General features: G+C 43.0%; 1 protein-coding gene across 1 annotated transcript in view; it reads right to left on the minus strand.

The window, feature by feature from the left end:
* The window catches only part of RNF207 (ring finger protein 207), a 900,262-nt gene extending 879,752 nt beyond the window's left edge, over positions 1-20,510 (minus strand). Inside the window, exon 1 of the mRNA XM_086921721.1 lies at positions 20,401-20,510. The gene's annotated coding sequence lies outside the window, so the exon portion shown is untranslated. The remainder of the gene's footprint in view (positions 1-20,400) is intronic.
* Positions 20,511-27,464: the final 6,954 nt, after the last annotated feature.

Raw genomic sequence — 27,464 nt, forward strand, 5'->3', positions numbered from 1 at the left:
GAGTATTGCGACTCTGTGCTTGTTTGTAAATAGAGAATGAACCAAAGAGAACCAATTCCCAAACAGTAAATGCTTGGATAACAATCAATCAAATGGAGAGGGAAGCAGGCACGACGGATTACAACGGGGGCAAAGGCCTGCGTTACCTACCCTTCACTATCTGCAAAGAGAGAATGCTCCTAAAAGAAAAGAGGGGGGGGGGCAGCGTTCAAAGCACATCAGCGTGCATAGACACGAAAATGTTTTTACCTACCACGTACTTGACATTTTACAGCTTTTGATATTTGCTATTAAAAAACCATTGAAATTCACTGAAAAAACCATAGGTTATAGACCATATATAGTTAGGAATTAGCATTTACAAAACCTTGAAAATTCACTGAAAAAACCATGGGTTATAGAGCATATATAGTTAGGAATTAGCATTTACAAAACCTTATTTTACTCACACAAAACCATTGAAATTCCATATATAGTTAGTTGCACTAACTATATATCGCGCACCCGCAATCAACTGCTGATGAGGTCACATATCCACTGTATGTTTCTGTAAAGTTAAAATATGTCTTACATATTGAAGAATGAGTGGATGTATAAGTGTCTGGATGAAGAATTTAGTAGGTGCCTGACTGACTGTATGAGAGAGTGATTAAATGTGTCTCACTGAGTGCATGGGTTAGTGACTAAACTGTCTTAATTTGTGCATCATTATGTCTGTTGTTCTGTAAACTGCTGAATGTGTTAATCAGTAGCTATATGAGTAACTATATGTGTTATTGATTGGTTGCCCAAGTATTTGTATGGGAGACTGAGTATGTGTGTGAGTGGCTTGGAGGTGTATGACTCTGTGCATAGATGTGTGAGCAGTTGATTCACTAGATGTATGGGTTCAAAAGTGCATGTGGAAACAGCTGCATGGGCAGTTGACTGTGTGCATGAGTGTATTTGTGAGTGAATAGATATCTCAGTGCTACATATCAAAGTAAGTACATATGTAAAACACAGTACATGTGAGAGTTGACATATATAAATAACTGTGCATAAGAGCCAGTGAATGTGTGAGTGGCTGTATGGATCATTGTGAACTTGTATCAGGGATTGTATAGGAGAGTAAATATGTGTTAGAATATGTTTGAATTAGTAAGGTGTGTATAACTGTATAGTTGAGGAAATGGAGGTGTGATTGATTCTCTGCATGACTGACTAGATGTATGAGTAACTCCATGGATGAGTGACAATCTGTGAGTGTCTGTTTACACTGATTGTATCTAAGGTTATATTAAAGTCTGAAGAGGTTCATCGTATTATCACATGAATGATATTATCAGTGATGTTGTCAGTGATGTCATTTGAGTTGTCATCAGTGATGTCATCATATATATACCAGTGTGGTACAGGGGGTGCACTCTAATGGCGGGACAATGCCGTAATAAATTAACATTGCGTTACTCCGTGTAATGGATGAGTCCCACTCAAGAGCAAATATTATTCCATTATTTTATTTGGTGAATAGACAACTAATCCCAGCGCATTTTGGTTGCTCCAGTCCTTGATCACGGGTTGGTAACACAGTCTCTCTTTAATCTCTATATTTCTATAAAATATTTTCCTAATTTCCATTTCAAACTCCTGCTGCATGGGAGTTCTAGTTTAACAATCTCCGAAGGATACATAAACAAAATTCCTGGGAGCTTTTGAAATGGAAAACAGTCATAAAAATTGACAAATGTACACAAATAAAGTGTGGAATAGTGAATTACCCTAACCACAATGCAGTGCAACAGTCTGAGAGCAATCACAGAAAGGGAGGACATAAAGGGCCTGATTACGACTTTTGCGGTGCTGTGCTGGATCCGCCCTGCCGCTACACTGTCAAAGCCGTGGTCAGACAGCCCTCCGAATTTGGTGTTTCCTCCTGTCTGGCGGGCTGTGTTTTTAATGTTCCCACAGGGGTGCTCTGAAAATGGGCACTGCATTGGGAGTGCCAAGAACAGTTCCTGCACGGCATGGTCTGAAAAGTCTATGCCATGCTGGAAATGGTGTGCATGCACATAGGGGTGCACCTGTTGTGCCCCCATTTGTGCATCCACAGGGCAAGAGGCACCAGGGAGCCCTGTAGGGCCCCCTCTGTTTCCTCTCTGTCACACTTGTAATATTTTTTGGGGGGGACCACAGACGTCCCACCAAGCATATTACTACCTCCTGACTGCCATAACGCAGCCAGGGAATGGTGGTTCCCTGGTGGCTGTGGCGGGGCTGTGCCGGTTCGACTGCCCATATCATAATAGGGTGATCGGGAGCTGCGCCCCCACGAGTCTGACAGTCCGGGACTGCCAGACATGTAATCAGGGCCCAAATGTTTTCTCACCACAAAAGGAATTTTTTATGTAACAGGTTCTCATGCAATAATTCCTCTACAATAGTGTTTAAATGCATAAACATCAACGTATGCTTCATAATAATTCTTCCTAAAAATGTGTCAAGGAACTCAGAAAAGAACTTGAATCGAAATAGGAATTCTTTAATTGAAAAGAACAATATGAACAAAAACTAATGATCCGTGATTCATTATGATTGAACTTTGGAGGCATATATTTTTAGATTTTAACCCCTTCGATGCTCATGACGGAACGGTCCCGTCATGAGCATCGGTGCTCCTGTGCTCATGATGGAACCATTCCGTCATGAGGACAGGGGCACGAAATCCCTTTGGTGCAGGCACCGGAGGGATTTCTTTTTCTCTGCCAAAGCCACAGCTATCGAGGCCCCCCCTGTTTCTGTGAAATGATGATCAGCGGGCACGTCGCGCTGACGTAATTTCACAGAAACCGAAACGAGCTGTTAGACTCATTTCAGTTTCAATTTCTACATGCGCAGGAGGCTATCTTAGCCCCCTGAGCACGTAGAAAGACGGGAGAGGTATTTAGTCTTTCTGGCCCCCCGGGGGGGCAGAAAGCCCACTAGACACCAGGGATTTTTGGGAGGCAATTTATTTAGGGTGGGGGCTGCCCAAAACGGGCATGCAAATGCCCCAACCCCCACCACAATTAAAGCCTTTCCGCCCCCCTGGGGGGAAAAAAGCCCACTAGACAGCAGGAATTTTTTTGGGGGCAATTTGAATTAGGGTGGGGGCTGGCCAAGCAGTAGCCCCCATTCTGCCCCCCTCCCACCCCGGGGGCGCAGGAAGCCTCTAGGTGCTTGCTGTTATGTTGGCTTTTTTATAAGTCGGGATGGGGGATCCCTGTTTCTGTGAAATGACGATCAGCGTGCACATCGCGCTGATGTCATTTCACTGAAACTGAAACTGAAATGAGCCTTTAGGCTAATTTCAGTTTCACTTTCTACGTAGAAAGACGGGAGAGGTGTCAGTGGAAAGGGGAGAATCTCCCCTTTGCAAAATGGTACCCCTCGAGTGGAACCCTGCTTGGGGATTCACCACTAAGACACCAGGGAGGGGGGAGCGGCCCCTTGGGCAAGGGCTTTTGCTCCCCCAATAAAATTGGCCATATTCAGGGGCAGAAAGCCCACGTGATGCCAGGGACTTAATTGCTGCCATATATATTTAGGGTGGGGCTGCCCAAAAGAGGCACGCCAATGTCCCCGCCCCATTGTCAAAATTACAGCCGTTTCTGCCCCCGTGGGAGTAGATAGGAGCAGTAGCCCCCAATCTGCCCCCCCGCGGGGGCAGAAATCCCACTTGACATCAGGGATTTTTTTGTTGCCATATTTGTTTAGGGCGGCCTGCCCAAAACGGGCACGCCAATGACCCCACCCAGCCACAATAACAGCCATCTGCCTCCCCCCCGGGGTGGAGATGGGGGTAGGGCTTATATTTAAGGAAACCCTGGACTTCGTTCAACTGGATATTGATGAAGTCGAAGGTTTTGAACTCATGGGCTTCTCATTAAAAGACCTTAAAGGTTGCTTACTGGCGGGCATTATTTGCTATAGATCCCCAGGGGCGGTTAGCTCACTTTCTCTGCAGGGATTGGTAGACGTCATTTGTAACATGGCCCTTACTCATTCTAATCTGATTATCTTGGGTGACTTTAACCTATGGCTGAACTGAATTTTGGATTCCGGATACAGTAATTTAATCCAGTCCTGTGATAGCTTGAGCTTATGCCAATAAATCAATAAAGCAACGCACAAGGGAAAATATACTGGGCCTGGTCTTCTCTAAGGAACAGGCCTTGGGGGCAGTAGAAATCCTTCCAGTTGTCTGGTCTGACCACTATTTGGTCAAATTCCAAATATCGGACCCTAGGAAGGTACGGTCAGCCACCAGTGAGGTAAGGACATTCAGGAGCAGAGATTGGAGGGGACTTTTACAAAATAAGACTACCTCATCCTCTTTTAAGGATTTTAATAGTGGGGGGGTCAGTGGAGGACAACTATATAGACTTTTGAGACCAGATTAAGACTCAGCTTGACCATATTGCACCCATAAAGAATTGTAAGAAGATCGGCAGGCCGTCAGCCTGCTGGTATAATGATCACCTTAAATCCTTAAAATTGATCTGCCGACAGGCGGAGAGGAAATTGAGGAAGACTTACTGAGACAAGGATAAATCTTCATGGAAGGCTGTAATTGTGGACTGCAGAAAGGGTATTGATTTAGAAAAATCTGAATACTTTGCTAACACCATCCTAAATTCTAAAAAATAATTCCAGAACAATTTATAAAATAGTGAAGGATATGGCTGTTCCAGAATACACACAATCCAAAATCCTGCTAACCCAAGCTTTGTGTGACAGTTTAGCAACCTTCTTTACGGAGAAAATTTGTAACATCATTGATGGTTTGAAGGTGAATAATCTTTCCAGGAAAGATGGCCTCACTGTGGAAACCAATGTGACATGAGATAGAGGAAAGGAAAATGGGGCAGAGTCAGACCCTCTGACCTGCCTGAACCATTCAAACCACCCTCAGAGGAGATTTTTAATAGAATTGCCTTAGGTGTGTCATTAGGTTCCCCTTTAGATCCTCTCCCACCCAAAATCTGGAAGGAACTGGGTTCTGAGCTCTTTCCCATTCTGCATCAGATTTGCAATACCTCTCTAACTTCTGGACTAGTACCAGCATGCTGGAAGTGGACTTTGGTCACTCCACTCTTACAAAAGCGACACTCAACCGGACCTGCGCTGGTAACTACAGACCAATTGCCCTCTTACCATATCCGATCAAAATCATCGAACGTCTGGTCAGCAAAACTCTGTCTCAATTCCTGGAATCCAACTCCAGGCTAGATGATGTTCAGTTTAGTTTTCGTCCTGGCCATGGAGCTGAGACTGCTCTGGTGACAGTGCTAGATAATCCGCTTTCGACACGGTCAACCATGACATTGTGCTGACCAGGTTAGAAGAGGTCAGGGTGTTGGGGACGGCATTAAAATGGTTACGTTCCTATCTATCCAACAGGCCTCAGGCAGTTTCTCTCCTGCCATTTCAATCTAAAATTTCCGACGTCCACCATGGCATTCCTCAGGGATTGGAGATTAGCCCTATTCTCTTTAATATTTATATGAGACCCTTGATTGAAATCATAAAGGCACATGGTGTGAAATTGGTGAACTACACCAGAGACACTCCGCTCTTCCTCTCCCTAGAGGGGAATCAGTCAACTCCTCTGGCGACTTTTCACGGCTGCATGCAGGAGACTGCTCACTGGCTAAGAGCCAACTCACTTCAATTCAACTCAGATAAGACTGAAGTCTTATACTGTGCGGTGGGGAAAGTCCCTCCCCCTTTTCCTGACAATTTCTGGCCTTCTTCAGCTGCTTCTACTTTGGTCCCTACTAAAGCAGTGCGTAATTTGGGAGTTATGCTGGATGCTAATCTAACCTTGGAAATACACGTTAATAAGCTGGTGGGGATTCGTTTTTCCCTGATTAGAGCTTTGAGGAAGATCCTCCCGCCAGGGCCGGCCTTAGGCATGTGCAAGCTGTGCACCTGCACAGGGCCACCAAACCCCAGGGGCCACCACACCAATATATATCCTTAATATATTTATCCTCTGAGGATGAATACATATTTGTGTGGCGGCCCCTGGCAGGGATTTGGCGGCCTCCGGCTCAGTTCCACTTCTAAACACCCTGACCCCCTCCCCCCCCCCCTCTTTACTGGCCTCCGCGCTCTGCCCAACCCGGACCCCCTCTTCCGGGGCCCCCTACCTACGCTCCCTTCCCAGGACCACCATGACCTAGAGCCGCCCCTGCTCCCGCTGTTGCCAAAGACGGACAGAGCGCCCGTTGTTTGAAGTATCATCCTCAGCAGGTTGTATAACTGTAAGGCCCTACTATTGGAGACCCCAAAATTTCTACTTGATCGTCTTCAAAGAGTCCAAACCTTGGCGGCCAAACTGGCACTGATGAAACCACGTCGTTCATCAGGCTCCTTGGCCCTTGCAGAGCTTCATTGGCTACCAATAATGCAGAGGGTTCAGTTTAAATCTCTCTGCTTGGTCTTTAAGGCCCTTCATGGTTTTGGACCCAAACCTCTTCAGGAGACCTTTGTATGGTATACTCAATCAAGGTGTCTTCGCTCCTCCACATCCTGCCTGGTGAGAGCTCCTAAAATTCGCAAAGCTAAGTCAGGAGGCAGGACGTTTAGCTCTGACGCTGCCAAACTCTGGAATAACCTCCCTGTGGGAATCAGACGGTCTCAGGATCTTCTGCAGTTCATGAAAAAGGTTAAAATATGGTTGTTTCCTAGAACCTGCCAGTCCGGAGGGCTGTCTATCAAATCCATTCAGGTACCTTCCACTGATCGATGATTCACATACCATAGCGCCAAGATACCCATAGGGCAGAGGTCTTGTAAATATTTTGATGCCGAGACCCCCTTGTAAAACCTTTTTAGGCATAAAGACCCCCTTCCGACAAAAGTTTCTAGAAACTGGTAGTCCTCATCATCATCCATAAATATGTCTGTTAGACTTCATCACATCCATCCATCCATCATTCATCCACCCACACTTTCACACATCCATCCATCCTTCATCCATCCGCCCTTTCATCCTTTCATCCATACATCCATCCTTCATCCATCCACCCTTTTATCCTTCCAACCATACATCCATCCACCCTTCCATCCATCCACCCATCATTCATCCACCTACCTTTTCACACATCCATCCACCATTCATCCATGCAACCTTTTATCCATCCATACATCCATCCTTCATCCATCTACCCTTTCATCCTTCCATCCATACATCCATCCTTCATCCATCCACCCTTTCATCCATACAACCATACATCCATCCACCCACCCTTTCATCCATCCATCCACCCATCATTCATCCCCCCACCTTTTCACACATCCATCCATGCATCATTCATCCATGCAACCTTTTATCCATCCATACATCCATCCTTCATCCCTCCATCCACCCTTTCATCCTTCCATCCATCCATCCTTCATCCTTCCATCCTTTCATCCTTCCATCCATACATCTATCCTTCATCCATCCACCACTTCATCCTTTCATCCATACATCCATCCTTCATCCATCCACCCTTTCATCCATCCATTCACCCATCATTCATCCACCCATGTGTTCACACATCCATTCATCCTTAATTCATCCATGCAACCTTTTATCCATCCATACATCCATCCTTCATCCATCTACCCTTTCATCCTTCCATCTATCCATCCTTCATCTATCCACCCTTTCATCCATCCATCCACCCTTTCATCCATCCACTCATCATTCATCCACCCACCTTTTCATCCATCCATCCACCCATCAATAATCCACCCACCTTTTCTGTGCCTCCCTCATTGGGGGGTCAGTATCTCTCTGCGTCTTCTTCCTTCTTCTTTCCAACTTTCCTGCGGGGGGGGGTTGGAGGGGGCAGATAGGCTGTAACAACATCTCACCATGAAGAACAGACTCTGAGGCACATTTCTCCAGCACAGGCGCCAGGTATGAGGGCACATGGGACTGGAACCAATGATTTATGGGACGTGTCACGGGACCCACAGCTCCAGGCGCACAACGTCCATTGAACTCAAAGGGCTAAACTACAGCCTCCTCGCCCAGCCCCCCCCCCCCTAGCTCGTTTATGTGAGCCCGGCTGAAACAGCTTCAGGGACACACACACAGCCACACCCGAGTACTTCACAGGTCTTTAAAAGACTTTTACCTGTTAATGATGCTTTGATGTTTTTCACCCCTCGGTGTGAATTAAGCCTCCGCCGTGAGCATCCTCCATCAGCCCAACGCCAGGAACTGCATTCTCTGACAGAATCTGCGACCCCCTTCCAAGGACTCCACGACCACCCTGGGGGTCGCGCCCCACAGATTGAAGACCTCTGCCTTAGGGTGATAGTCGCACTCTATACATACTGCCTACAAATACAAATACAAATCTGCCTCCTGGGGGGCTGAAAGCCCACTAGACGCCAGGGATTTTTTGCTGCCATATTTATTTAGGGTGGGGGCTGCCCCAAAAGGGCAGGCCAATGCCCCCACCCCCTAGCCAAAATTACAGCCTTTCAGCTCCCCTGGAGGGCAGAATCCCCCAATCTATCCCCCAACGCCAGGGATTTTTTTGTTGCCATATTAGTTTAGGGCGGTGGCTGCCCAACATGGGCACGCCAATGTCCCACCCACTGCCACAATTACAGTCTATCTGCCCACACAAGTTTGGTACCATTTTTCTTGGAAGACTTTGGGGAACATGGAGTAGGTGGAATTTTGTGGATACACGCAGATTCCAGGACTTTCCACCACAGAAATGTGATGAAAATGTTTTTATTTTGTCCATTTTTTAGGTTTGCAAGGGATTCTGGGTAACAGAGCCTGGTGAGAGCCAGTCAAGTCACCCCATCCTGGATTCCCCTAGGTGTTTAGTTTAGGTGTGCTAGGTTTCCATGGGTGCCAGCAGAGTTAGTGTTCAAAAACTACAGCCAGGCACTTTACTAAAAAAGGGTCATTTTTTTGATGTGAAAATGTGTTGTGTCCACGTTGCATTTTGCACCATTTTCTGTTGCGGGCCTTAGACTTACCCACACAAGTGAGATACCATTGTTCTTGGAAGACTGTGACTCCACACAGATTCCAGAACTTTCCACTGCAAAAATGTGGGGAAAATGTGTGTTTTTTGTCAATTTTTTAGGTTTGCAAGGGATTCTGGGAACAGAAGCTAGTGACAGCCAGACATGTCATCCCATCCTGGATTCCCTGGGGTGTCTAGTTTTAAAAAATGTATAGGTTTGCTAGGTTTCCCTAGGTACTGGCAGAGGTAGGGTTCCAAAACTACAGCTAGACACTTTGCAAAAAAAGGGTAATTTTTCATTGTGAAAATGTGGTGTGTCCATGTTGAGTTTTGAGCTGTTTCCTGTCGTGGGCACTAGGCCTACCCACACAAAGTGAGGTACCATATTTATTGGGAGACTTAGGGTAAAACAGAATTGTAGAGCAACTGTTATTACCTATTGACTTTCGATGCATTTCTGCCTTCGAAATGAAAGACAATGTGTAAAAAAGAAGTCCATTTGAAATATGACCTATAATTCTCATGCTAGTATGGGTACTCCCAATTTCGGAAATGTGCAAATATCTACTGTTTCTAAGCTCTATATTTTGTTCCCATTTCATAAATACATAGATGTTTTAATACTGATTTTTCCATGTATACATTTTCCCATAATAATTGCTATATACCCGGTACATAATAAAAAGCCATTGCAAGACGCTGCTCAGTTATTGCCTCTGGGTTCGTTGGGTTCTTGGTGAACCTACAAGTCCTGTATGTCCCCACAACCAAAAAGATCCAGCCAATGTAACGGTATATTGCTTTCATACAGTTGTCATAATTAGAAGAAGTTACAGGTGAAAACGTTGGCACAAAAGGCTGTTTCTTTTTCCTAATTTTCAATTTTTCCTATATTTAACTGTTAGTTTCTATAAAGAAACATTCAAGGATCTATACAAATGACCCCTTGCTGAATTCAGAATTGTGTCTATTTTTCAATAATGTTTAGCTTTGCAGGATCAATTTTTGCTTTCATACCCATTTATACCATTAACTGGAAGGAGGTTGAAAGCACAAAAAATAGGAAAAATAGGCTATGTCCCAGAAAAATGCCAAAACTGTGTAAATGTTTTGAGTTTCTGACAAAAGTATGCTTGTCCCTGAAAGCTGTGAAGATGGTGATTTTAGCACCGCAACCACTTTTTTATACCATTTACAGGGAAAAAAACAGACGCTTTCATCAGTAGCCCTTTTTTCGCATTTTTCCCCAAAAAAACAAAATGTAGCTGTATTTTTGGCTAATTTCTGGGTCCCCTCCAGGGGTATCTAAAAACCCTTGGTACCTTTGGAATCCCCATTATGTTTGAAAAACAGTATGCAAATTTGTCATGGATACCTTATGTGGTCAAAAAGTTACAGGGGCCTAAGCGAGAACTACCCTAAATAGCCAAAACAAGGCTTAGCACGGGGGGAAGGCCTAGCAGCGAAGAGGATCGTTTCAAAGCTCTGCACTTTTGAATCAGAGGGACCCATATGAGGCCAAAAACGAGAATCAGCTGAAAACATTTTTTTTTAAAGAAGCACAATAATTTCCTGTGCTTCTTTTTTAAACCTCCAGTGGTGGTCCAGGGCCCCGACCAATTTTGGCCCCTTTGACCCCATCCCTCGGGCTTTATGGAAGGGGGCACACATCCCCTCCCGTAGCCACTTGCGGCCTGGGGACCTCCTCCCACGGGCCTGAAGTACTTTTTAGGGAGAGCGGGGCATGTGCCCGCTCCCTGAGCCTTTAGCTGCCCTGGCGACACAGGGTAACTTAAGTTTGTAAAAGTGAGCCGGCTTTGTCCCAGGGGGGCCCATCCCTGGGACACAGCAATTTCCCTGCCTGCACTGGGGCGAGCAGGTAAACCTGTATTTGCTCCCGCTTGGCTGGAGCACTTTCAAAACTTCTGACAAATGGGGATTAAACACAAAGTCTGCTGCCAGCCAGCAGGAACTTTGAAAATTCTCCTGCCGGCTGGGAGCAGCTTCTGATCTGACCGCTCTGAAGCAGATGGAGTCCCAATGGAGTCCCAATGGACATATTAGGCTTAGGGAGGATGAAATGAACAATTAGAACAAGGAAAAAGACATTCATGTTTAAAATACGCACTCAGCACCCAGAATGCTCCGCATAAGACATAAAAGCACAATATGATTAACAGCTGAGAGCGATTTCCATTTGAGGAAGATGGAAGTCAAAATGGGTCATGGGGCTCATAATATCAAGCTGGAATGAAGTTGGAGTCTTCAATAAAGAATTGCTTTTATGGAACTCTTGTGAGTGCAGCATTTTTTTCTCTATTGCAAATTAAATATATATATATATATATATATATATATATATATATATATATATATATATATATATATATATATATATATATATATATATATATATATATATATATATATATATATATATATATATATATATATATATATATATATATATATATATATGAGACCCAGCAAAGGCACATTGGGCTAACAGTCCCTACAATTTTGCCAAGTTTCCTGCAAATCCATTCAGCCGTTCGAGCTAAAAGTGAGGCCAAACGCCCTATGGAAATTAACATCGGAAAAACGCGTTTTGGGACCCCCCTTTTTTCTCGGCCCCCCCTTGATGAACCCCCCCCCCCAAATTTTCAGGGGCTGCTCAGAAACAAAATGTGCCATTTTCCTGAAAATTTCAGCCGATTCCGTCCACAAACGCCAAAGTTATTAGACATAGAATTTTCAAAAGTTCCATAGAGAAATAATCCTAACTATATATACCTACTGGCTATCGCCAGTAGGTAATATATATATTCCGCGTGAAGGAATGGCGGGGCTGCATGCCAGAATTATGCGGGCAGAATGTGCGGCACCAGGACTGCCTTTCAAATAACGGACAGCTTTTTAAACGGAGGCCCACTGGAGGGCTAAAAAAAGACTGAACAAGCGACAACCAAGGTTGGTGCCCGGCAAGACATTAAGGACTTGTAATTGCCCACGGGAGGGATTACAATGCACTACAACTCCCAGCATGCTGTCACAATACCCAGGTGGGAGCAGTATGCAAAGTGGGATTAAATGTTTGTAAGGCGCAGCCGCGCACTAATCTGCTTTTCCCTATGATTAAGAGACATGGTCTCGAAACGCGTCAGGGAGTCACTAAACGAACTCTGTTCATAAGCTGTCTGCTGCAAATAAAAGTTCTGTGAACTAATCCTGGTGGAGTGGCGTCCTTCAAGTACAGGACAACCTTGAATATATATATATATATATATATATATATATATATATATATATATATATATATATATATATATATATATATATATACATACATATATATATATATATACATATATATATATATATATGTATATATATATATATATGTATATATATATATATATATATATATAAATTACCTACTGACGGTCGCCAGTAGGTAGTGTAGTTAGGATCTACTTTCCATAGGAAATCCGCAACATTCTATTGGAATTAACTTTGGCGCCGGTGGACGAATATTTGCGAATTTCTCGAAGTTCATGGCCCGCTCCTTCCCTGAAAATGTGGGGGGGATTCGTAATGCGGGGGCCGAGATAAAAGGGGGTCCCAAAACGTGTTTTCCCCATGTTAATTTCCATAGGGCGGTCAAACTCACTATTAGCCCGAACGGCTGAATGGATTTCCACCAAACTTGGCAAAATTGTAGGGACTGGTACTCCGATGTGCCTTTGCTATGTCTCAGGATATATGCTCCTGTGGTTTTTACGAAAATTAACTTTGAAAAAATATATATTGGGCTACATTGGGCTATATATATGTTAGAGCCCAAATGTAGCCCAATGTAGCCCAATGTAGCCCAAAGATGGCCACCAGAGACAAAAAAAACCAAATGTAGCCCAAATATCAGCCAGATGTAGCCCAACAATTTGCTATTAAAAAACCTATGAAATTCACTGAAAAAAACATAGGTTTCACACACGTTATAGTTAGGATTTAGCATTTAAAAAACCTTTGAAATTCACTGAAAAAACCATAGGTTTCGCACACGTTATAGTTAGGAATTAGCATTTAAAAAACCTTTGAAATTCACTGAAAAAACCATAGGTTTCACACTAGTTATAGTTAGGAATTAGCATTTAAAAAAAACTATTAAATTCACTGAAACATAAAACATATTGATTTTTCAGAAAGACACACATTCCCTGGATGGTGTCATCAGTGATGTCATGAGTGATGTCACTGACCATGTCATGAGTGATGTAATATGTGACGTCATCAGCAGTGCATTGCACGCGCGCAAGTTATAGTGAGTCCAACTAACTATAACGTGGGAATTTCAATGGTTTTATGTCAGTAGAAATTTCCAGCTAACTATAACTGGTGTGAAACCTATGGTTTTTTCAGTGAATATATATATATATATATATATATATATATATATATATATATATATATATATATATACGATTCACAATCCTGCTCCGCTGCCTCTGCACATGGAAAGGACTCCAATCTGCAACAACGAAACCCACAGGTACAGACCACTCCACAGCGCAAAGAGTAAATTCACAGTGGTTTATTTACACGCAATCGCCAGCATGACGCGTTTCGGTCACTACACGGTGACCTTGATCATATACATACATACATACATACATACATACATACATACATACATATATATATAAAAGAATGTGTTGTTTAATTACAGTCATGCTACTGTAGAATTATATGCACTAGCAAGATGGCGCTCACGCGTCAGTCCCCTCTCTATGCTTACCAACGTGAGTTGTTTGTGTATTTTGAAATAAAATGGCGCCTAATCGCGCGTTGCGGTGTAACAAACATTGAGGAAGGAAGCGTGGCTTCCGAAACGCGTCTGTGCGAGTAAAGTTGCTACTAACGAGAATTCCCGTGTGTGCTGTCCTTATTTCCACCCGGGACCGGGAGGGAAAGAGCTTTCACATTTTGAGCGCAAAGCTCCGACGCGCTTGGACTAGCACCCGCTGCAAGAGTGCCCCGGACTTTGGAGCAGTGAGCCAGGACATATATATATATATATATATATATATATATATATATATATATATATATATATATATATATATATATATATATATATATCCAGCCGCGGAGCAGTCCCGCCGCTGTGGATGGCGGATTCTCAAGCCCTGTACTTGTGGACTTGGTATGAAACAAGGGGACCGGAGCCATGGGTTACTATTGGATGCAATACAGCAAACCAGCTCACTTCTGCGAACTATTTCAGTTTAATTGTTTTAACAATGGTGCGTTATTTTGATGGACTCTGTAGTGACCCACTGTGGTTTTATTTGACAGGACTCAAGCCTGGCTTAATACTGATGGACTACTTGTACCGGAAAGCCACGGTAGAAAATCGAAAACGCCCACATGGGCAGGGCTTGTGATTATAATAAGATGGAGATCCTGAAAACAATCTACTGTGCCCGTGCACTATTGCTGACAAAGTGCCTGCCATTGATCAAGGGTTTTGATAACTTGAAACGCGTTTGGCTTTGACAACAAATTACTGCAGGAGCACTGTGATGCAACCACCTTGGCAGCTGTGTAGCTTCAGTGGGGCAACTCTTGGTGTTTTATATATATATATACATATACATATACATATTTTTAGAAAGCCCACTGCGGGAACTCAGTGCTTCATGCAAGCAGTAGCCATCCCACAAGCCTCAAGAACAGTATCCCCTATGGGGAACTCTTGCGCATTAAGCGTAACAGTTCCAGACCAGATGACTTTAACCAAGCGAGCGCAGAAAGCCTCGATAGATTCAAACAACGAGGTTATAAAACGAGGATCCTAAGAGAGGCTTGGAAAAAAGCGCAAGACAAGATCAATCAAAGATCTGCTAGTACAAAGCCATCTAGCACCAGTCAGTAAGGGGATCCAGGATCTCAAAGGCTTCTATCCCTGCAATAAATGCAAGGCTTGTGCCGACAGTAAGAAAGTCACCAACTATCAGGTACCTGGCAAAAGTGATCCAGTCATGATCAAAAAATTAATGAACTGTCTGACACCCTATGTCGTATACTGTCTGAGCTGCCCATGTGGCCTCAGATACATAGGCAGTACGAAACATCAAGCTAAGATCCGCGTTTTAGAACACCAAAGAGCGATTCAAAACAATGATAGCAGTTACCCAGTGGCTCGTCATTTTCACACATACCAAAATAGCCATCGCAAACTTCTGAGCTATTTTTGTCTAGATCATGTTGCTGTAGACTCTAGGGGAGGGGATCGGGAAAAACGACTCAGGAGACTGGAGTCTCGCTACATAATCGATTTAGCAACCAAGACTCCTTTGGGTCTGAATATGGGTGAGGAGTTGAAGGTACACCTGTGAATACTGTACAGAATTGTATATAATTACTGATATATTTTTTCACATAAGCCTCACTTTGGGATTTTGGAGCTCATAGGATATACTGAGAGATGATCTCTGGCTACATTTATAAATAGTTCTGTATGTATTGTGCATATTCATTTGTATATATCACCTTTTTAGTTGGGGTAAGGGAGTACTAGTTAGATTTAAAAGATATTGTATTGTGTATTATACCTTTTGCTTTGGATACATCTATGAATTTGCCCATTCAGGGCTCTATTTTACTTTCTGTAGATAGAAGGGAAATAATCAACTACAAACATTTGATCCATGTATTATCACGGCTAATTACTATATATTACTTGTCACACAATGAACTGCTTTTGCCGATTATGCATTTAACTATGTCTGCAAGATATAATTTACCCAGCTATATATATATAGAATTTGATCGAATCTCTGTTTACATTCTCACGCCAGTGAAATTGCCTTATGTAAAAATGGCTTCTTAGTGAGACAATTCCCGCGAGAATTAGCGAGGCATTATGTATATATGTATGCATCGTAATGGCGGCCGCCTGTAACTGACGAAGGCGTACCGCCGAAACGTGTCTGAATCTTTAAATTTGTGTGCGATAAAATCCGCCTGGATTTGACCCCCCGTGAGTGCAGTTTTTCTGTTTGTGCTGAATTATATATATATATATATATATATATATATATATATATATATATATATATATATATATATATATATATATATATATATATAGATATATATAAATTGAACAATAAACCATTTTTAAATGTCCTAATTTTCAGTATTAGCAGTAAAAATAACAAAACACAAAGTATACATTACCCAACAAAAATATTTAAACTAAATACAATTTTAAAATTAACATATTCAAATAAAATGTATTTACTTAAACTTTACACTAAATGTAAAATAAAATAAAATGTATTTAACATATATTAATAATCTTTTAATAAATGTACTCTTTTTTATAAATGGTTGCCTGTAGGTAGTTATAGTTAGGACCTAGTTTCCATATGAAAAGAGTTTTTTTACAGGCGTATAACTTTGGTGCTGTTTGACGAATCTTCATGAAATTATCCCGCTAAAGTGTCCTGCTGTGTCTAGTTGTGCATAGAAACTTTCAGAGTGATCCATCAAGCAGTAGCTGAGAAAAAGATAATGTCAAAAAAGTGTGTTTGTCAAGCAAATTCCCACAGGAATTTTGAACATGACTACAGCCCGAACCTCTCTACTGAATTACACCAAATTGGGCAAACAGCTAGCTCTTGGTCCAGAAAGAGCCCTTTTTTTGTTATTTGGTATAAATCTGTTAAGTAGTTTTGTAGATATTAAAGGACCCCCACATTTGTAGCTCTAGAGGTGTGGACCCTCTGCGAAGCATACCGATCTCGCACAGAGATTTGATTGACTGCCAAAACTTCAACCAGGAAGTGTTAGCAGCCAAAACGTTAAAAAGAGAGGAGGGGGCAGGGTAGGAACCCCGCAAGGTCCAAAAGGCATTTTGTAAACTTTTCACTGCAAAAATCGCAAAGAACAATCACATTGCCGAAATTCAATGCATATAAGGTCACTGGACACATTACATTGTGTTCCTTTACACAGCTGTAGTCTAGAATATGCACTAGACATTTACCAAATGAGGTAGAGGTAGCACTTCATAACCGGTAGAAATTCAGCAAAACTGTGGACTCTTCTTGGAAAGAGTGAGGTTCTGTTATGGCCCTAATGCTCATTTCACAGAAATTAAACCTCAACGGGAATCCCTTACAAATATAAACACAGCAGGTGCACCAGTTGAAGCTCCACTTCTGTAAAGCACAAATGATCCTAACTTCATGGCCTTGGGCTTGGGCTTGGCGAAGGCAAAACATGTGTGTTTCCTCTCATATTCCATGCTGAAACACAATCTGAAATCCTTAATGGATCTGATTGCATTGCTAATATATTGAAGAGAAATCTGATCTGTAGTGACTGTGACAAGTGGTTTCTTTCTTGTCTTGTAAGCAGAGTCCTTGGTTCTCACTTTTAATTACCCTGAGTATGCCAATGCACACAATCATCTGCAAGGTCTACCTGTTAAGCTCTGCCCCATTTTCCTTAGTAGTATGCAAAGGTCTTCCCGCCTTTTCCACTGTTGATGGACAGCTTGCAAAAAGGCCTCCGAGTGAGTTTCCTGCTGATTTTTGTGACACATTCTTGATGCAGAGGAATTTTGAGGACATCTCCACCAAACAAGAAAGCACTTACTTCTTATAGTTAAGAGAAAGTGCCCTTGTTTGGTGGAGATTCCCCTCTTTGACGTTTTGTCCTCTTCTCTATATGAGGATTCATGTTATCACAGATTTGTGGATTAAGACACTTGAGGAACAATCACACTGGAGACATTTCATTGTAATCCATTACGCAGCTGTAGTGTAGAATATGCAATAGTTATTATCCAAGAGGCAGCACCTACTAATTAACCAGCAGGAAGCACTCCAGTTAGGTAGATGTTTTGTGCAAAACTGTGGACTCTTGTTAGATAAAGGGGCAGGTGAGGTTCTGTTGTGATCAAGTCACACACACACACACACACACACACACAGCCACTGACACAACCACACAGACACTCAGACACCCACTCACACACCCATTCAGGCACTCTCACATACATTCACAAACCCACACAGCCACTCACACATCCAGAAAACTACTCACACACCCATACAGCCACTCACACACCCACTTACAGATCCATACAGCCACTCACACAACCACTAACAGATCCAAACAGCCACTCACACACCCACTTACAGATCCATACAGCCACTCACACAACCATTCAGAGACCCATACAGTCCATGACACACCCACTCACAGACCATATAGCCACTCACAAAACTGGTCACACACTCACACTGCTGCTCATGCAGGAATGCAGGAACTCACAGACCCATACAGCCACTCACACATCCATTCGCCTACCCATACAGCCACTCGCACACCTACTCACACACCCATACAGCCACTCACACACCTACAAAGCCACTCACACACCTACAAAGCCACTCACACAGCCACTCGCACACCCATACAGCAACACACACCCACTCACCGAACTATACAGCCACTCACACACCCATTCTCAAAGGTTACAGTTACGAAATAACATTTTAGAAAAGCCTTAGAAAGTGTCTAAAAAAACAAAGATTACAAGAACACTATAGTTAGGAAATGACATTAATAAAATGAAGAATTTCACTAAAAAAATTAAAGGTTACAGGGATGTCATAGTAAGGAAATAACATCGAAAAACTGTAGAAATTCACCAAAAAAACAAAGTTTACAGGGACATTATAGTTAAAAAACTAGTTTAATGAACAAAATAAAGGTTACATGGATGTATAGTTAGGCTCAGATTTCACTCGTACAAAGCCAGTGAAATTCAGCAGTTACAGTTACTGGATCTAACTATAACTTACGCCTCTGCAATGCACTACTTATGACCTCATATATTACATCACTCATTACATGGTAGGCGACATCATTTCTCCTTACTATGCCTGCTATTGGGATGCATAAGGTGTTGGTGCTGTCCCAGGTTTACGTGAATAAGTACATCTGAGGAACCCACTGCAACACCCATGGAACGCCTCCTTGATGCAGAGTAGGCAGGGCAGCGACCTGCACTTCTTTTGTCTTACTCTTACTCCATATCTATAGTGGCCATGCAAAGCCATGCAGAGTGGCTTAAGGCCACCTCATAGATATGATTGAGAGGCATGTGCTGCCGGAGTGTCAAAAAAAGGGACGCTCCTCAGAATGCACTGTCATCTCATAGGCGCCTTGAGACCCTCCGGGTAAGTAGAGCGCTCTATAAATGTCTATGATTGATTGATTGATTGATAGGCCTATAGTGTGAAGTGGTCATGATCTAGGTGTGACCTATCCAAAGCCACGGGAGTTGACCTTGCACACACTGGTCTAATTACCCATTAACTTTTCTTTGAAGAAAAAAGTGTGGCACTTAAAGCAAGATCAAAGATGCTTGGTCTTTTTGCTGATTAAATGGTAGCACAAAGGCTTTAAAACGTTGGTCATTTTATGTCATTAAGGCATCGATCTGGAATTTGTTGGAGGTGTATGTGCCATTTTTCACACTGGACAAAATCTGACACTTGGATTCCGAATATATTACTTTATTAAATAGCACCTCTTCCTAGTTTCTGAGGGAAAACATGCGGACTTCATGAACGGTAAATAATGTATTATTTTACCCTTTTAAAATCCTGGAGGTTTGAACTGCTGAAATCCAAGGAAGGGTGTCATAATTGAACGCACCCTGTAATTACCAACTCTTAATCAGTATTATGGAAATGTAAAAAAACGTAAAGGATTGAAAAAATCTAGAAAATATTTAACGAAACTGAAGCATTACCGTAATTACCCAGATGACACGAGTATTGCTTCACATTGTTCGATTGCTGATAACAGCCAAGGCTATTCCTCTTTGGTAATGAATTATTGCATTCTTCGACATTTATGCTTCTATAAACGTTAACACAAGAAAGCCCTGTGTATAATATCTGGTTTAGCAAATCCCGACATTGTATGCTCGGGAGAAGTGTGCACTGCTTTGTCCTAAGTACTGCAAAGACATATTTTCATAGTTACCCACATAACAAAATCTCGACGAGCACATGACATCAATTTTTTTTTTATCGAGGTCACTACGGCAGGACCAGAGGTTATGCGAATTAACGCGCATCCTTTAACAAAATAACCCAGCAGGCTGCGCACCTTGGACAATCAATCAAGTGTCCTGCGTGACAAAACAGCATGTACATGAAATAACTAAATACATATCAAAGTCACTTTTCAAACGAGGGCTAATGTTTGCCTCTGCTGGGATGCTGCGGCTACATAGCTATAATTCTTCAGGAGAAATGCCGCGATCTATTTTAATTAACGCCCAGGAACGTGAACCTCTTACCTCTTTTATCAAACCGTCCCGCGTGATCCCTTGTTTGCCACCTTAGCAGGCAGAAACTCTGCCTCGTGCCCCGGCCAGACTCCTGCTTTTCATGCGCTTCCAATTGGAATGGCAGCTATGCTAAGGCTTTCTTTCAGCAGGTCAAGTATGACGTGCATGACGTGGGAACTGTATCCACAGCAACGCTGCCAGACCAAAATAGTTTCCACTTGATAAACTTGTAATGTTCTTATTCAACAATAGAAACCTACGGCTCTGGTCAGCCCTCTCACCGTACTGTGCTACAATAGAAATGTTTTATTCTGGTACGCATCAGTATCACACGCGTATGACGCAGGTGTATTTATTTTTAATCACTAAATCAAGATGAAATAACTTTATTAAACAACAGCAAGGTACGAAGGAGGTCTAGGGTGTTAAAAAAAAAAGCTTATTAGAAGAAAGTAAAAAACGTCCTTGTTGTTTTGTAAAGCATTTGCTTATATCGCAGGGGCGGAGGAGACACTACATTTCTGGGGGGACAGAGACTGCCTTGGGGACGCTTCCATTTACCCTGCACAAAGAGCCCTTGGTCTGTGATTAACGTATACAGTTGCATAGTTCTGAATTGAAAATGTGTAATAATGTCAAAGGTGGGCATATAATCACAGTTTGCCTCTATGCTTTATTCTTTTTTACATTCTCCAAAGTAATTAAGAAATATGTGGAAAAATATGAACCTTGCATCTTCTTGCACCAAGCAAACAAGGGTTGGAGGTTAAAATAGCAGAATAAACAAAATGTTTTAGTGCCATTCCTAGCCTCAAAATGCAAATAGACTATTCAGAAACAATGTATGTAGAAATAGCTCCAAAAAGCTCAAGGAGCTAATGATAGTAACTGGTTCCAGTGGATTGGGGCCTCTATTAAATTTGAATCCCTATACATTAACCAGATCTGTTCCAGTTCATGGATTTCACCTTCTGACTATCAAGGTCCAATCCAGGTCCAGTAGCCACTGGGCAGCTGGGCAGTTGCATGAAAGGTCTCTTGTAGTTTGTTGTATCCCTGTAGCTTAAACGGTGGGGTCAGTCATGACCTTTTAACTCCACTGCTCTTTCCTGGGTACAAGAGGGCATTGGTCCAGTCCTTCAGAGTTCCTCTCAAGTCACAGATAGCAGGTACAGTCCTCTTCTGTTCTTCCTCAGGTTCACAAGAGCTCTGAGGAGGGTGACTGAATGTGCCACATTTATGCCTAACAGACTGGTTAGTGGGTGAGAATGACTTGTAGGCACGCTCTAAACTATCAGGTAAGAGTTCCTGAGACCAACTCAACCCAATTTGGGCATTTTCAAGATGGCAAAAGTTTTTAGCCACACTAAACTTAAGGTCTAGGGCTGTGTGGGGAGTATACTATGATAATCCTAGTGTCCTCCCATATCTAAAATCCAGTTACAGACAGCCACCGTACCCCCATTAAACCCAGGGACAGAAGTTTGGAATGAGAAAAGCAGTGGAATGCAACAACCAGATAGTGGATACACAACAATTGTCTAGGCATCCTGTTTTCTCTGTTTGAAGTGCTCCCTAAATTGTGTAAGTAAAACCCAGAGACAGGATTTTGGTAAAATAAAAGCAGGTATTATCAGCAACCAAACAGTGGATACACAAGAATTGTTTTGCTCATCCTGTTTTTGCCCTTTGAAGTGCACCCGGAGTGGTATATGTAAAACCCAGCAGACTTGTCAAGTAGGATGTCACACTCAAATAGTATTTGACAATGTAATGTCAAAAAGGATGCTCACCGCCCTCACCCTGCATAATCTATGAGATTCAGGGTAGTCATTTCGTTCGGGCCGACCATGTAAATCACAGTTAACCTATTGTGTAGCTGCTGGATAGAATTTCACATCTATTTAAATGCTAATCACTGGCTGGGAGAAGTTGGAGAGCAAATGCAAACTAGCCTACAGGAACTTTAAGCAGACAAAAGGTAATTTTTTTGACAAGGCACGGATGCAAATATTATGCATTATCTTCTTTATTGCCTCACACATAGCAGCAGCTACTTCAACCATTAACTTTAGAATTAGAATACTAAGACATTCTAAAAAGTAGCCATTTCCCCAACAAGCAGCCATCTTCCTTTTTTGCTATGGCTCACGCATCAGATAAGTACTTTGTATATCTACAAAAGCTTATATGAGAATTTTATATTTAAGGTTAAGTTTTAAAAAGTAAGGATACTTTATGTAGATATGGAAGGATGTTATGTTGTGTGTAATTAGGAAGAAGAATATTTAAATGTAATCCTTTAAAAAGTATGATTATAATAAATGTAAGCAATACAGTGTATGGTATTATTAAAATATATTAAGGAATTAGTGTTTGCATTAAAAGAAAGAAAGAGAGGAAAGCGCAGGAGAAGCAAATGACTTTTCCAGCGTTTAGGTGAAGGCAAAAGGCTAAATTTACAGCCAGTACGTGGGACTTTCACAACAAATCTTTTGGGTTTTCATTGTGTGTAATTCAATATGGGTTGCGTCTACGTACTGCCAGGGCTTTAAGTGGGCCGGGTCCTGCCGGTGCTGAACACTGGCATTTTTTAAAAGCAGATGCCAAGACGGGTCCCTATCGGGCTCTCAATTTTTACCTACAGGGTAGAAAAAAACTTAACTCTGCAATACTACAACTCATCACTGCCTTTGATATAACTTCAAAGAGACTTTTTTTTTTAACTTTATTTTCAGGTTTTTGACAAAGTTACAAACTTAGAAGGTGCACTCGTATACACAGTCATAGTAAGCATGTAAGATAAACACCAAATGGCTCTCAATACATTTTACAGCATATGACATCAGGCAGAAAGCAAAAAATCAGGGAACGCAATATACCCACAGGCAGTTTCATCAGGGTGACCCACCTCACATAAATATGCATATCCAGGAGAGCAGTGAGACTGTGACATATAGGACCTGCAGAGCAATAACATGTCGTCTGACCAAAAATCTATCCAGCGTACACGACGTGCAATACAGTACAGAACAACGGGTGTGCATCATTCATAAACAGTACAAGTTATACGTGCGGCATACCATTCTTCGCACAGTCTCGCGGCATGTACCACGATCACCCCAAGTGATCTCCCTCCAATATACGCCCCGTTCCCCAGGTCTGCATACAAAGGGGCTGGAAACTACAAACTGTCAGTTCGCCTGTGGGGAGTGAGTTCCATCGGAGGAGTCAGCATTAGTGTGCTCCAACAAGTAGCATTGCAATGGGGCTCAAATGGCGGACGGCCGGGAGGCCGACGGTAATAGTTCGGCGTATGTTGTAATTTGTTCCTGACAGTAAACAAGATGATCTATCCATTCCTTAAATTTGGGCGCTCTCCCCCTGCTCCATCTGCATGCCACTCTCCTTTTGGCCAAGAGCAACGCCAGCGCTACAAATTTGCGGTGTATTGCTTGGATCGGTTCCACATAACCCAGTAGTGCCTGAATCGGACAGTGTTGCACTTCAACATTAATCATTTCAGATAGGGCGGTGAACACTTCCTGCCAGTATGAGTGGATACCCGCACATAACCATGCTACGTGTAAAAAATCAGCCCCAAGTGCATGGCACAGGTCACAATCATCAGAATCACGCAATTTATACCTGTGCAGACGAGCAGGGTTGTAATACAATCTGTGAACAAATTTATAATGTAGTATTCTAAGCCGACTACTAGACGAAACCTGCTCAGTTTGTTGCATGCAGAATTCCCATTGCCGATCCGTAAGCTCCAGCCCCAGGTCCCGATCCCATTTTGCTCTGGCAGCCGGAGCACACTGGTCCCTCAGTGAGCGGGCCATCTTATACATAGTGGACACCAGCCGTTTGGGTGTGGCATTATGGAGAATCCCCTGCAGCAGTGCAAACATCTGGGGTTCTTTGGGGAAGTCTTGTGTAAGTGCTCTAAACCCTTGGCGAAGGCGGATATATAAAAAGGTGTTCAGTGGCGTTCGCTGTATGCCAAGAAAAAGATTGTCTAATGTGCGGAACGTCCCTTCGTGGTAGAGATCACCCCATGTTCTAATATGTGTACATTCCATAAGTTTATGGAATGCAGTTTCCTGCAACAAAGGCATATCTGGATGGTAAGACAGAGGGAAGAGGGGTGAATACAGTAGTTGTGTATTTAGCAAATTACCCAGTTGGGTCCAGGCATTAATCATGCTCATGACTGTCGTGGGTGTCTTATCTCTGCCTAGGGACGGCATATACAAAGCGCCCTCAATGGGTACAGGTTGCGCCAACCAGTGTTCTGCTGCGACTTGCGGCATGTATCAAGGTTGATCGATCCAATAAAAAAGTGTAGTGTGCCTGAGCACTATAGTAATACATTTCAAAATCTGGTATATCGAATCCCCCCTGCACGTATGGTCTAGTGAGAGCTTCCCATTTAAGCCGTGGGTTTTTACCTCCCCACACCAATCGAGTCAGTTCAGATTTGAGCTGTTGGAAGAAGTATCTCCCAGGGTGAAAGGGAATGTTCAGAAACAAATGAAGTAGTCGTGTCAGCACCACCATTTTAATTAGGGAAGCTCTGCCCGCCATAGAAAGTGGGAGCGTAATCCAACGTGTTATGGTATCTGAAAGACGGTCTAGAGTCGTACCATAGTTAAGTCTCATAAGCTCGTCCTTGTTCTTAGATATGTGAATCCCTAAATATTTAAACTCGTTGTCGCACCATGTGATAGGGTAGTCCATGGGGAATTTAGCAGCCTGAGCAGTGAGGGGGAATAATCAAGACTTACTCCAGTTAATATGTATACCAGATAATCTACCAAATCTTACAAATTCCCTAAGAATGGGGTTCAGGTTGAGTTGTGGATCCCGGACATACAACGTGATGTCATCCGCATAGAGAGATATCAGAATTTGTCGCTTGTGACATTGCAGCCCTTTATCCTTATGATGTTGCCTAAACTTTGCAGCGAGGGGCTCTACTGCCAAAGCAAAAAGTAGAGGCGAAAGCGGGCACCCTTGCCACGTGCCTCGCGTGATGGGTATATCATGGGATATCCTACCATTAATGAGGACTTTTGCCACAGGCGCCTCATATAGCAGCTTGATCCAGGATAAAAAAACAGGGGGAAACCCCATGCGCTCCATCACTGCCAATATATAATCCCACTTCAAAGAATAAAAGGCCTTAGTGGCATCTAAAAAAATGGCTGTGAGAGGCGATTCATCAGAGACATTGTTCATTGTAGTAAAAAAGGTTCTCAGGTTGTGTGAGGTCGCTCTACCAGGAACAAAGGAGGTTAAGATGTGTGGCGATAAGTTTAGCAAGGATCTTGACATCACAGTTGAGTAGTGACAGTGGTCTGTATGAGTCACAGCTCTGAGGGGGCTTTCCTGGTTTTAACAAAGATGTAATAAGAGCAACCCTCATGGAAGGGGGGAGATGTCCCACTTCCAACGCATCCTCATATACTTCTTTAAGGATCCGGCCATGAAGTCAATGTAAATTTTATGGAATTCAATCGGGATCCCGTCTAATCCGGTGGCCTTACCGGATTGCATATGCATTATGGCCTCACGCACCTCATCTAATTCAAAGGGGGCAGTTAGGAATTTGCGTTGCGTGTCACTTAGCCAGGCTAAGGAAACATCTCCGAAATAGGCGTGTAAGTCAAGTGTATCAGTCCTGGTGGTAGTATACAGGTTAGTGAAATGTTGTACAAAAGCATTCCGGATACATGTTGTGTCCCTGTACACCACACCATCTCACCCCTCGAGTTCCAATATAACATTTGACCCTCGTGTCATGCGAACCAACGTAGTCAGTCCCTTGCCCGGTAGATCCCCCTCACTGTAGCGTCGGGCTGTCCAATACCGTCCCCTAAATTTGGTTTTCCTGTCTGCCTCTGCAGTGTATTCAGTAAGTTTCTCTCTTATTTGGGACCGAGTGTTCCCGTCAGGTTGTAGGGCCAGAGAGCGCTCAAGGGCCTTAAGTTCAGCCTCTAGGTTAATGGGCGTAGTCAGAATACTCTTAAGGACTCCAGATCCTTTAGCAATAGAAATCCCTCGTAAGGTGACTTTGAAGGCCTCCCAAATAGTTTCTACCGCCGCAACAGAGCCTTTATTACGTTAAAAAAAGCCCAACACTTCCTCCCTCAATTCCTCCTGGAAAACTGTATCCAGCAGGATCGTGGGCTGCAACCGCCAGTAAGTGCTCGACGGGTTCATGTCTTCTGCATTCAGCGTGAGTCGCACTGGAGCATGGTCCGAGTAGGTCCTAGCCAAGTGCTGCACTTCAGCTATCGCTGGGCAGAAGCTCATTGATAGGAATATATAGTCTAAATGTGCCCATGATGCAGCAAGTGCAGTGAAATGTGTGCCTTTCAGGTCAGTGGGATGGACATGCCTGATCTATCAATCGTTGGGCCATTTGATATATTGAAATCTCCACCCCATATTATGTGATCAGGCCCCGAGCCCACAACTACAGCCCACAGTTCAGCGAAAAATTGGGGATCATCCACATTCGGGCCGTAACAACTGACCAGCGTGACCGAATCATGCCCATACGACCCCACGCCAAACAATACCGACCACATGTACTACTTTTTCACCCACGAGTGTGAACGGGGTGCCCTTTTTAACAAAAATCGCAGCGCCCCATGCATATGTCGAGTATGAGGAGAAGATTGCGTGATCCGCCCATCTACAGGCAAAAGAATAGCTGCTCTGAGGCCTAAAATGTGTCTCTTGTAAAAAAGCAATGTGGATCTTATGCCTGTCGAGGTATGACAACACCTGTTGTTTTTTCGGTGGGTCACCTAATCCACGCACATTCCACGTGATGAAGTTTAACCCAGTTCTTGCCATAGCTAGGGCATCATACTACAGTGGAGATGGATAGTGTCTGAATGCCCTGTCAAGGCAATATCCCCTCTGCTTGTGCTCCATCCGAGCCAGCTAATGAATAGTATCTCGTTATACCCCATTGGTCATTACAATCTGCACCCAAATTGTAGTGAACATCACTTAGGTACAAGTCTTCCAAATGCAACCTTCTAGAACCAACAAAC

Source organism: Lissotriton vulgaris, chromosome 5 (genome assembly GCF_964263255.1).
Source record: "Lissotriton vulgaris chromosome 5, aLisVul1.2, whole genome shotgun sequence".
Lineage (NCBI taxonomy): Eukaryota > Metazoa > Chordata > Amphibia > Caudata > Salamandridae > Lissotriton > Lissotriton vulgaris.